The sequence below is a fragment of the Trachypithecus francoisi genome, unplaced genomic scaffold (genome assembly GCF_009764315.1).
Source record: "Trachypithecus francoisi isolate TF-2019V2 unplaced genomic scaffold, Tfra_2.0 Lachesis_group11, whole genome shotgun sequence".
NCBI lineage: Eukaryota > Metazoa > Chordata > Mammalia > Primates > Cercopithecidae > Trachypithecus > Trachypithecus francoisi.
Genome location: NW_022681456.1, coordinates 40,216,503 through 40,227,410, shown reverse-complemented (window position 1 = coordinate 40,227,410; position 10,908 = coordinate 40,216,503). Strand labels below are relative to the sequence as shown.

Here is a 10,908-nt window from a genome sequence, read left to right as displayed (position 1 = left end):
TCTCTGCCGGGTCTAGCCACCCAGTGAGTCTACCCGGATCTGGGCTGGTACTGGGGTTTTCTGCATAGAGTCCTATGATGTGAGCCATCTGTGGGTCACTTAACTGTGGATACCAGCGCCTGTTCCAGTGGAGGTGACAGAGAGTGCAATGAACTCCATGAGGGTCCTTAGCTTTGTGGTTTAATGCTCTATTTTTGTGCTGGTTGGCCTCCTGTCAGGAGGTGGCACTTTCCAGAAAGCATCAGTTGTAGTAGTATGGAGAGGGACCAGCAGTGGGTGAGGCCCTTGAACTGCCAATATTATATGCCCTTTGTCTTCCACTACCAGGGTGGATAGGGAAGGACCATCAGGTGCAGGCAGGACTAGGTGTGTCTGAGGCCAGACTCTCCTTGGGCGGGCCTTGCTGCAGCTGCTGTGGGGAATGGGGGTGAGATTCCCAGGTCACTGGAGCTGTGTACCTAGGAGGATTATGGCTGCCTCTTCTGAGTCATGCAGGTTGTCAGGAAAGCAGGAGAAAGCCGGTGGTCACAGGCCTCACCAGCTCCCATGCAAACCGAAGTACCAGTCTCACTCCCACCGTGCCTCCCACGACAGCCCAAGTCTGTTTCCAGGCGGAGGGTGAGACAGGCTTGAAAACTTGCCCAAGGCTATCTGCCTCTCGGCTGCAACAGAAAAAAGCTTTAGTTTTTCCCTTACCTATGAAGTCTGAACACCTGATTCACCCCCTCCCCTTAGATCTGGCCAGGAGGCTTCTTGCCCTGTTTAAATTGTTGCAAAGTTCAGCTAGAGAATTCCTTCTGCCTGTGGAGTTTTACCCCTGCTCCTCTGGCCACCCTCTGGATGGATCCCTGTGGTGTCAGGCAGGAATGGGCTGTCTGGGGACCCAGCAAGCTCCCAGGGCCTTTCTGCTGCTTCCTCTACCCCTGTATTTTGCTCAGCTCTCTAACTTGACTCAGGTCCAGGTAAAGTCAGAAGCTTCCCCCGCAAACAGACCTTCAGTTTCTCCAGTGGGGGTGTGTTCAGGAGACGAGGGTCTCCCTTTCCCACTTCCACAACTGGGGTGTCTCCCGGGTGCTGCAGAAGCAGTTCACTTCTTTCAGAGGGTCTATGGCTCCTCTTGGGATTGCTGGTTTGTTCTTGCAGTCGATCTGGAGATAAAATTCACAATGCAAGCCTCCGCATGCTGCATTTTCATTTTACAAGGCACTACAAGTGCTTTACCTTTCAGATAAGCCATATAATTCCATAGACGCAACTCCATTATAATATGCTAAAGATTATTTATGCTGTCATTCTTGCTAAATTGAACCATAATCAAACTGTCAAGGAAGCATAAAAACTCAAAGACTGCTTGCTGTTAAATCACCCTTTTGCCTCCTCATTAGCAGGGAAACTGACCTTAGATGTTTTAATCTCACCTCACAAGTCTTATTTCTCCAGCCTTCACTCACTGCCCCTTCCCTCTATAGTCCTGAACCTAGGGTTCTAGCAGAAGAGAAGCTGCTTTGGATGGGCCCCTTGTCCCATATGTCCCATCCTCTCTCCCTGTTTCATTTTGGCAACCTTGGCTAATATTACCAGAGATGTGTCTTATTTTGTCAGTTTTCTCAAAGAAGCAACTTGCCATTATCAATAACTTTTATTTTGTTTTCTATTCTATGTAATTTACATGTATTAAGTTTTTAGCCTTTGTAGTGTATAGTTCTATAATTTTTGACAGGTACAATCATGTAGGCAGAACCATGAAGATATAGAGCATTTCGATTATCCCTAAAAATTCCTTACAACCCTTTGTCAGCTCCTTCCCTCACCTCCAACCCCTGAAAACTACCATGTGTTTTCTATTCCTCCAGCTTTGCCTTTTCCAGAATATCATATAAATGAAACCATGTGGCATATAGCTATTTGAGTCTGGATTCTTTCAGTTAGCGTAACACATTTGAGATTCAACCAATTGTTGCATGTATCAGAAGCTAGTTTCTTTTTATTGCTCAGTGGAGTCCCATTGTTTGGATGTACTACAGGCTGTTTATCCACTCACCAGTTGAGGGACATTGGGGTTTGGGATGTGATATGGTTTGGCTCTGTCCCCACCCAAATCTTATCTTGAATTCCCACATGTTGTGGGAGGGACCCAGTGGGAGGTAACTGAATCATGGGGGCAAGTCTTTCCTATGCTTTTCTCCTGATAGTGAATAAGTCTCACGAGAGCCGATAGTTTTAAAAAGGTGAGTTTCCCTACACAAGCTCTATCTCTCTTTACCCGCTGCCATCCATGTGAGACGTGATTTGCTCCTCTTTGCCTTCCGCTATGATTGTGAGGCTTCCCCAGCCATGTGGAACTGTAAGTTGATTAAACCTCTTTCTGTTATAAATTGCCCAGTCTCAGGTATATCTTTATCAGCAGTGTGAAAACAGACAAATACAGGGTGCTTATGAATAAAGCTTCTATAAATATTTGCACACAGGTTTTCATGTGACTCTCTATTTGCAATTTGCTGGGATAAACATCTAAAATTGGTATTACTGGGTCATAAGGTAAAACTATATTTTAACTTTATAGGAAACTGCCAAACTTTTTCTAAAGTGTCCATACCATTTTGCATTCCCACAAGCAATGGTAAAGAGAGAGTTCCAGTTTGGGTACAGTAGCTCATGCTTATAATCCCACCACTTTGGGAGGCCAAGGTAGGAGGATCACTTGAGCCCAGGAGCTCAAGACCAGCAGGCTCCATCTCTATCATAGTTAAATTAAAAAGAGAGAGGCCGGGTGCAGTGGCTTACATCTGTCATCGCAGCACTTTGGGTGGCCAAGGTGGGCAGATCACTTGAGGTCAGGAGTTCAAGACCAGCCTGGTCAACATGGTGAACCACCGTCTCTATGAAAAATGTAAAACTTAGCTGGGTATGGTGGCGTGTGCCTGTAATCCCAGCTACTCGGGAAGCTGAGGTGAGAGAATTGCTTGAACCTGGGAGGTGGAGGTTGCAGTGAGCCAAAATCGGGCCACTGCACTCCAGCCTGGGCAATAAAAGTAAGACTCCATCTCAGGAAAAAAGAAAAAAAAAATTAGAGAGTTCCTCTGCATCTTCACGAGCACTTGGATTTTTTTTTTTTTTTTTTTTTGAGACAGGGTCTCACTTTGCTGCCCAGGCTAAGTGCAATGATGCAATCTCGGTGCGCTATAACCTCTGCCTCCTGGGTTCAAGTGATTCTCCCACCTCAGTCTCCCAAGTAGCTGGGATTACAGGCACCTGCCATCATGCCCGGCTAATTTTTGTATTTTCAGTTGAGACAGAGTTTCACCATGCTGGCCAGGCTGGTCTCAAACTCCTGACCTCATGTGATCTGCCTGCCTCAGCCTCTCAAAGTGCTGGGATTACAGGCGTGAGCCATTGTGCTCGGCCAGCACTTGGGTTAAAAAAATTTTTTAAGCCACTTTATTTTGGGTTTAGTAGTATCTCTTTGTGGTTTTAATTTGCATTTTCCTAATGATGCTGAATATCTTTTCAAATGCTTATTGGGCATTTTTATATTTACGTTTCTTTTTGAGTTGTTTGCCCATTTTTTAATTGGTCTGTGTTTTTCTTGTTTTTGAGCTTTGAGAATCCTTCATCTATTTTGTCCTACAGCACATATTGATTTCCTGCTTTCTTTTTTATCCTCCCAGGGGCTACATCTGACATTTTTGAGATGAGTATACAGATTGTGTTTTGCCCAGAGCCACTAGTCACAAGGGAAGGAGGGGTCCAGATATTTATAAAAGATGGGAAAGGCCTTGATTGTACAGTAATCCAAAGTTTTCCAATCTCTTCATCCAAGTTAGAACAACACAGTGGGTCTATGATAAGAGAAAATAAAGAAACAACATAGCACAAAAGTCTTAAGGAATGGGCCAAACTGTGTCCAGAATTGGTTCCTTCCGGTGGGTTCTTGGTCTCGCTTATTTCAAAAATGAAGCTGCAGACCCTCGCGGTGAGTGTTACAGTTCTTAAAGATGGTGTGTCCAGAGTTTGTTCCTTCAGATGTTCAGATGTGTCTGGAGCTTCTTCCTTCTGGTGGGTTCGCGGTCTCTCTGACTTCAGGAGTGAAGCCGCAGACCTTTGCAGTGAGTGTTACAGCTCTTAAAGGTGGCACATCCAGAGTTCTTTGGTCCTCCTGGTGGGTTTGTGGTCTCGCTGACTTCAGGAGTGAAGCTGCAGAGCTTCTCAGTGAGTGTTACAGCTCATAAAGGTAGTGTGGATCCAAAGAGTGAGCAACAGCAAGATTTATTGTGAAGAGTGAAAGAACAAAGCTTCCACAGCATGGAAGGGGACCCGAATGGGTTGCCGCTGCTGGCTGGGGTGGCCAGCTTTTATTCCCTTATTTGGCCCTGCCCACATCCTGCTAATTAGTCCATTTTATAGAGCGCTGATTGGTCCATTTTACAGAGTGCTGATTGGTCTGTTTACAAACCTTTAGCTAGACACAGCACGCTGATTGGTACATTTTTACAGAGTGCTGATTGGTGTGTTTACAAACCTTTAGCTAGACACAGGGCGCTGATTGGTGTGTTTACAATCCTTTAGCGAGACAGAAAAGTTCTCCAAGTCCCCCTTCAAGCCAGGAAGTCCAGCTGGCTTCACTTCTCAAAACTAGTGAAAGAAGTTAGTTTGGTAGCTACTTCACTCTGAGACAGGACCAGAAGGTATCATTTTCATTCTACCCTTTTCTCAAAAATAAGGATTTCTTGTATGTCCCTCATCTTCAGTTTCAACAGGACTGATCTGGTTGACTGAGCACTGGAGCCAAAGCGGAGAGGAAGAGGTAGCATCCTAAGACCAGCAGACACTGAGGGAAGGAGAGGAAGAGGAGTGCCCTTGTGCACACCAGAGGGATGGCTCAGTATGTACTGAGCAATGATTTTCTTTTCTTGGTTTTTTGTTGTTGTTGTTATTGTTGAGACAGGATTTCACTCTGTTGCCCAGGCTAGAGAATGGTGGTGTGATCTTGGCTCACTGTAACCTCTGCCTCCTGGGTTCAAGCTATCTTCCTGCCTCAGCCTCCTGAGTCACTGGGACTACAGGCACATGCCACCACAGACTAATTTTTGTATTTTTTGTAGAAATGGGCAACATTTCCCCATGTTGCCCAGGCTGATCTCAAACTCCTATATTCAAGGAATCCACCCGACTCAGCCTCCCAAAGTGCTGTGATTACAGGAGTGAGCCACCATGCCCAGTAAGCCACCATGCCCAGCCTGAGTGATGATTTTCTATGTTGCAATATTATCTGGACTCCTTGTGCACACTTGGTCCACAGAAATATTTTTAGGTAGGAAAGGCTTAGAAATGGTAATCTGTTTAGGAGTAAAACAAAGATCAGGAGGAGCATGCCACTATGTTTGCAAATCTCTCCCAAAAGATTACAAATATCAATACTCCATATCAAAGAAGAGGCCAGAGATGAATGTTTATGCTAATGGACTGTAATATCAACCTTCTAGCCATTCAGGACAAAGTGAGGATAAGAATTAGCTCAACTCCCTATCACTGTTTCCACTACATTTCTACTTTCACAAAGGAGAAAATTTTTAAATATTATATAAATTATAATTATATCCTATAAAATATAATTGCTATGTGATAAATATAATACACAATTATAATATGCATATTTGTCTATTTTAATAGATGTACTAAATCACTGGCTTTTAACTTTAGTCAATGAATCAAAACAATCTTTGCACTTCTGATTCCATATAACTTACTTGACCTGAGAATATGTTGTGGTTTTGAAGTACTCACAGCATCTACGAAATGAAAAAAAGGCAACTTCAAATTGCCCAATCTTTCTTTTTTTTTTTTTTTTTTTTACAAAACCTACAGCACCCGGTATTCGCATGTGGTCTCCCATTCAAGTACTAACCAGGCCCAACCCTGCTTAGCTTCCAAGATCAGACGAGATCGGGTGCGTTCAGGGTGGTATGGCTACAGACCAAATTGCCCAGTCTTTCTATGGGAAACATAAGTAGTGTATTTTTATTTCCTTTCTCTATGTCAAAATAGACAATTAAACCTGCAATACAGAAGTGTGCATTTCTTCAAATCAAAATCAAATTACTGTGCCCGAGTAACTCACCAAATGTCTTGACCTCTACAGTTTTTTCGTTGACCCCTATACTTTGGATTATTTCCTTAATTATCAGAATTTACATAGGGCTGTTCCACACTGTGGCACTCTGTACAAGATGAGTGGTTCAGAAAACACATCATCATGGGTCATCATTTATAATGAGAAGTAGATTAACCCAGGGGCATGCCATCAGATGATCTGCCAAAGGTACAGTTGACAAAGTCTTCATCAGTCAGTACTGATATAAATACCATCCTCCTCAGCAGATCATTTGCAATGTGTCTCTCAGAGCTAAATCAGTACTCTAATTGCAACATCAGTTAGGGGCCCTGCTTGGTGATGAGAGGGGCAAAGATAAGAGCATGTTCTCCACTGAAGCTATTTATACACACCACGTAGTCCTTAATTATCTGTAGGGAGAGGAGGGAAATAGAAAGAAAGTTGACATGACTGAAATTGAATCCACCCACCGTCCTTTGTACCTCTCCAGCAAGAGAAAATTCTTACTAAGAAAAGTACTTACTTTCTAAGAGAAAAAGGTAAGAAACCTCGAGTTCTATGAGAGTACCGCCTACTCAGTTGCCAACTGATATTTAAATGCTAATACTCCTTTTTATTGTGTGAGTCTTACAACCATTCAAGACTTCAGGATACTTAAAAAAAAGAAAACTTAAGTTTTATATCCCCAAAATTAAACAAGCAGTCTAGGTAGAATCTCCTTTTATCATTAAAGATAGAAAAAAATTGTGGATTAGAAAATTGATTCAGCTATTTCAGAAGTTTGGTCAATAAAAAATCCAGACTTAAATACAAGAAAACTTCCTGGAACTCAACATACAATTATTAATTACTGTTGGGGCTCAAAACCAATACCCAAGAATATGATGTTTTGCCATCCTGAGCCGAAGAAGCGTCAAGGTCTCTCTGACCTTCCCTGCACCCCTCCAAGAAGCTGAAGTTTCTTTAGCTGCCTAAGATCCAGACCCACCAAGAACAACTGTTTTTTCTTACCAAGATATAACCCCATCTGAGCAGACCCTTTTATCATTTTAATTCCAAACAGAACTATTTACAAGTTAATCCCACACTGCCCCTTAATAGAATTCCTTCCCCCTCTTCTATAACCTGTTTTACCAGGATCCAAGCCCCCATTCTTTCTGTAACGTCAAGATGGTTTATAAGCTTCTGTACCACATTGAGTAGCTGCTCTTCATTCTGAAGGCTCCCATGTATACACGGCAGATAAATTTGTATGCCTTTTCTCCTTCTGAGCAATCTGCCTCATGTTAGTGATTTTCAGTGAACCTTTAGGGGGCCAAGAGCCTATGGCCCCCATATTACATATTCATAAATTGATATATGCCAGGAGATTCAAAAGATAGTACAGGATCAAACATAAGGTACATTTGGGAAGAAATAGCTATAATAATAACGTTTTTGTTTAGTGCTTCTATGTGTCTGGGACTGTGCTAAAAATTTTGCCTATACTATCTCAATAAATTCTTTCAACAACTCAGTAACAGACACAGAATTATCCATGTATTACTGATAATGAAACTATGGCTCAGAAGATTAATTAATCCAAGTCACATGGCATTAAAGGGGAAGTATCGATATTCAAAAGCTCATCTGACTCCAAAGCCTATACCCTAAAATACTACTCTTCATGGTATATATTTGTATCAACCTCATGGCTTATCTTACTCATACTTCTTGTGTTCCCATAATGTTGACTGACCTTTTTATTGATATTGGCCCAATTGTCCCATAGAACTGATGTTTATGGTTTTTTAAATAAACAGAAATTGACTCTCCTTGACCTTAAAACTTGAAACTTACATTGTTTTATCTGAGTTCCTTCCTCAGGAAACTGACTCTCAGGTAAGAAACTGAAACTCATCGGATCACTGCATCCAGACAATGAAGATGCCAGACACCTCATCCCTCATGATTGTTTCCTTACTCCTCCATGATTTCTGTTTTCCCCTACGTAACTACCTTCATACTCTGCTATATAACCACTGTATCAATCCCCAATTTTATTTGGTTGGAAGAGATGGACTTGAAACTGATCTCTCCTCTCTCCAGCTAACAAGATCCAAATAAAAATGCTTCTTCCTTGGCAATACTGGTTGTCTCAGTGATTGGTTTTCTGTACTGTGAGAAAGGTGACTTAGACTGAACCCCTGGCATTTCAGTGACATTATGACCTTTCAAGGCACCTCTTGCCATTTCCCCATGCATCTTTAAGCTGTGAATCCACTATGAACTGTTTAACTTTCTGGTTATTTCCCAGCTCAAATCTAACAATGAGGTCATTGTAGGTCTAGATCTTTCCAGTCTGCACAAAGACTTTGCACTGGGCACCCTGACAATCCAGAGATTGTGCATGTGTCCTATACCTAGTCTCATTCCAATCAGCTGGTGGCTGACAGAGAGGGAGCAGGAGAGGAAGGGAGCCCTGCCCTTTTGGCAGGGGCTCTGGATAGGCCAACTTTCCTTGGCAAAGCTACAGAAACTGGGATTGACTTGGGTAACACAAATGCAGACTAGTTTGAAACCATCAAAAATGATACTGTAAAATAATATTTAATGACATGAAAAAGTCCACTCTCTAAGTTAAAAAATAAATACACACATTTGTATATATGCACTCAAAGTCTAAAAGAATGTTCATTAAATTATTAACAATTATCTTGAGAACCAGGAACAATTTTAACTTTCTTTTTTATTCCTTTTTGTATTATTTGAACTTATAATAATATATGTATATACTTGTAAACGTTAAAAAATATGTAAATGTTTTCTCTTTTGGAAAGAAATAAGAATCTATGCATACCATTTGATGAAGCCATATTATTATTATTATTATAGATGGAGTCTCACTGTGTTGCTCAGGCTGGTCCAAACTCATGGTTTCAAGCAGTCGTCTCACCTCAACCTCCAGCCATATTATTTCTTTAAATTTATCATTAAAAATAAAGATGAACTTAAAAATATAGCTAGGAAAACATTCATTGCCATATTGGCAAGATAAAATTTCAAATAAAAGAGTCTAACAGCACAACATTGAATAAACATATACATCAATGGATAGTTTGAAATTTTAAATATATTTTATTTTAACAGATATGACATGGAAATATGTGCACAATATATTAATTGAGGGGAAAGTTACAAAACAAAAGAGTATGGCTCTGTTTTATAATTAAAATTCACATTAATATATTTATGCCTAGAAAATAATCTAAATTTAACAAAAAGGTGGGATTATAGATTATTTTAATTGTCTTAAATTTATGTATCTATATACCTACTATCCTACAGTGAAGCTTCATTACCTATGTAATTGTTAGAAATAAAGGTTGGGGTTTGGGGCGTTTATTTGGTTGGGTTTTTTTTTTTCTTTCCTTTTTGTTTTTTTTGTAGAGATGAGGTCTCACTAAGTTGCCCACGGTGGTCTTGAACTCCTGGCCTCAAGCTGTCCTCCTGCCTTGGCCTTGCAAAATGTTTGGATCATAAATGTAAGCTACTGTGCCCAGCCTTGGGTTTCTATTTTATTTAAATATCAGTGGCTCTCACTGGGATTTAGGAGTTTTCTTCTTTGTCATCTCACTTGACCCTGCTGAGAGCACATGGGAAAACCATCAGCAGTTAACGTTGTATAGTCCCGAAACGAAACAGACTTGACTAACGAGTGTACATTTTAATAGAGAAGGCAGAGGCAATTTCTCAATCACCATATTAGGTTTTCTTAATGAGTGTTCATGTATTCATGGAGTGGCAGATTGTCCCCAGAGCCTGGTTCTACTCTATAAAGTCCTGTGCTCCTCATATCCATGGTAACAAAATATCTGCTAGAGTTTTTATTTGCAAACTTGGCAGGCTGCTGGAAAGTAATGGTGAGGAAACATGAATATTCTAATGGCAGTACATTATTTCACAGTAGCTGTAATCTGCAAATTATACCTTTATGAAAAGTGTTATCTTCCTCAAAAAACTAATAGGATTGTTACTGGTAGCTAATCCATACGGGTCTGCAGCAACCTCAATTCTTGCCACCGCAGAAGAAAGAATCTGAGGGGCATAAGGCAGAAGGAGAGACTGAAGCAAGTTTTACAGCCAGAGTGAAAGTTTATTAAAAAGCTTTAAAGCAGTAAAGAAAGGAAGGACAGTACACTTGGAAGAAGGCCAAGCAGGCAGCGTGACCTCTTGACTTGGGGTTTATAGGTTGGCAGGCTTCCAGGATCTTGCATTACTTCTTCTCACTCCTGAGATCTTATGGGGAAGTTGCTGATCAGTTTCAAGTGTTTTCTATCTGTTAGGAGACTGCCTTTCCCCTGCATGAGCTGTAATCAATTATTACTTTACAGAAACAGTTAACGACGTTGCCCAACACTCCTGGTGTGTATGTCGCACGGGCTGAGGCCCTCTCCCACCCTGCTCATACCTCACTAGCTTCCCACTGTAACAGGGTTACCATTGATTTGGCAGTTCCACTTCTAAGTACCTACCCAAAAGAATTGAAGGCAGGGAGTTGAATAGATATTTGTACACTCATGTTCATAATAATATTATTTACAGTAGTCAAAATACGGGAGTAACCCAAATGTCCATCAATGGATGAACGGATAAACAAAATACTATTTAGTCTTAAAAAAGAAGGAAATTCTTCACCTGCTACAACATGGATGAAACTTGAAGACGTTATGCTAAGTGAAATAAGCCAGCCACAAAAGGGCAAACTGAGTATGATTCCACTCATCACGGAACTAGCCCCTCACTCAACATTGATG

At 41.2% G+C, this 10,908-nt stretch overlaps 1 non-coding gene across 1 annotated transcript; it reads right to left on the bottom strand.

The window, feature by feature from the left end:
• Positions 1-5,856: 5,856 nt before the first annotated feature.
• On the bottom strand, positions 5,857-5,975 carry LOC117091126. The gene has a single exon (XR_004440248.1). It is a non-coding gene; the product is annotated as a 5S ribosomal RNA (ribosomal RNA).
• Between the last annotated feature and the right edge of the window lie 4,933 nt (positions 5,976-10,908).